General features: G+C 36.2%; 1 long non-coding RNA gene across 1 annotated transcript; it reads right to left on the reverse strand.

Moving 5' to 3' along the window:
- Positions 1–909: 909 nt before the first annotated feature.
- LOC107687286 (uncharacterized) lies at positions 910–1,771 on the reverse strand. Its single transcript, XR_001634115.1, has 3 exons — positions 1,685–1,771; positions 1,266–1,592; positions 910–1,124 (listed from the first exon to the last, which is right to left on the reverse strand). It is a non-coding gene; the product is annotated as an uncharacterized LOC107687286 (long non-coding RNA).
- Positions 1,772–2,093: the final 322 nt, after the last annotated feature.

A 2,093-nucleotide genomic window follows, 5' to 3' on the forward strand; every position in this document is an offset into this window, starting at 1 on the left:
TTTTTACAATTTATCTATATAGCCTACTATATAGTGCAAAAAAATAATAAAATAAAATAAAAAATAAAATAGTTTAGAGCATTTTTAATACAATTAAGCACTAGTCAAGCTGCAATATCAAACAGGACCACAAGGAGACGCCAAAAGATCACTAAACCTACTGCCTTGACCTGACTGTACAGGCTTCTATACGGATCCATTCAGAATCTAAAAAAACACCTTCAGGCTTCAGCAGCGTCCATTATAAAACACTCGTGCTTTTAAGCCAAATACACGCTGAAAATAATGTTGAGGTGACTAAGACATCTCTAATGAAATCGGTCGGGTTTTCTCTGTAGCTGTTTTGAACTTAGGCTACTGTTTGAAGGCATTAGTTTACTGGATCCTTGAACTGAAAAGTTTACCGGTTTAAAAAAATATCTTTTCATTTTTAAGGTATTGTTTTCGTTATAATGTACAGATTCAAATTAGGAGTCAATAATTAAATATTATTTTATCACTCTGCGCGCCTCCCTGACATGCACTCAAGCCCCAGACCGACTCCGCTTGCAATTCTCCGGCGCATTCTGACGGCATCACTGTCTTTACTGGGTATGTTTAGGGAATATTTGCATTTATTCACATGCGATTTGATTAGCTAGTCATAGTGGACTGTCATGATTTTGGCTAATGTAGGACACTAATGAATGATGCACATCAGAGGGGATTTAGAAGTGGGTATACGGAAAGCCGACTGATAAAGAAGTGGGTATACGCCATATACCTGCGTATACCCTCCACTACACCACTGGTTATAGGCTATGTTGTTTTTTTATTCTAATATAGCCCATGCAAAGGACATTTTCATAGCATTTCAGAAAGTTGTCATGGTAACAAATTGTGGTTTTTAAACAATTAATTCTTTAAATTGGGATTGGGCCTAATAAAACTTCCAGTTTTCCACTGTTCCTTCTATATGGGAGCTGGAGTTCTTTTTCTCTGCTTCCATTTGAAATAGGCTATAGGCAAAATTAATACAAGTAGAATGCAAACACAGATCAGTAATATCTGCCACCAGTCTAATTGTGTTTTTGGTACTCCGTTTGCTTCTTCAGTGGATTGGTTGTCATTTTCTGCTGTTGATTCTGCAACAAAAGTTCAGAAAATAAAACAACAACATTACTGCACAGTGTAAAACAGTAACAAAACAATTCATACTGTGTACAGAAGCAATCAGGCGGTTTTAATTTAAAACTTCAAACATAAATTAACTATTTTTTACCCACCTTTGATGATTAGGTGTACAGTCTCCTGTTCATTTGAGGGTGTAATATAGCAGATGAATTCTCCTGCATCAGCATGAGTGAGATTGATGAGTTTGATGGAGAAATTTCCTCTCTTATACTCGTCAGGGAAAGTTTGCGCTCTATTCTTATACCGTGGGTCCTGTGACTCTAAAAAATCTGTACCTTTTATAAAATCATAAATAGTCTCACTATCTTTGTCTCTCCAAAACACATCAATGTCTTGAAGTTTAAGATCATGTTTAGTTGAAGAACACGGCAGGACAACAGAACCACCAATAACAGCCTCTACTGTGACATCCAGAGACACTGAAATTATAGAAACTGTAATTGTAAACACATAATCTGGCATTTATACAGGTGACATGAATTTATCATTCAAATTTAGTTCAGATGCTCACCTTTGTTTATCAGCACTGCAAACAAACAGATGAAATGGCATCTGCAGAAACAACAACAAAAAAATTAACTTCCTTAATCTTAGCCAGTACAGCTTGACATTGGCAACAGGCTTGTTTGAGATGCGCAGAACTGATCACCAGTGATAATGCTGGTTAGAAAAGCTCTCGGACTAGCTGTGATGTCAATACTATCACAAGATCAAGGTAGGCAAAGTTTGTTTACCAGTTGAACAAACTAAAAGTACGATGGTAAGTCACTCACTGCCATTAAAACTTAGAATATCATAGTTTTGGTTTTTGTGGTTAATTTGCCTGATCTACATTTCAAACAACATACTGTGTGTCACAGTAATTACACTACTACTTAGGGCTGAACGATTAATTGCATTTGCGATAATATCGCAATATG

This window comes from Sinocyclocheilus anshuiensis, unplaced genomic scaffold, assembly GCF_001515605.1.
Source record: "Sinocyclocheilus anshuiensis isolate Anshui unplaced genomic scaffold, SAMN03320099.WGS_v1.1 scaffold8797, whole genome shotgun sequence".
Taxonomy (NCBI): domain Eukaryota; kingdom Metazoa; phylum Chordata; class Actinopteri; order Cypriniformes; family Cyprinidae; genus Sinocyclocheilus; species Sinocyclocheilus anshuiensis.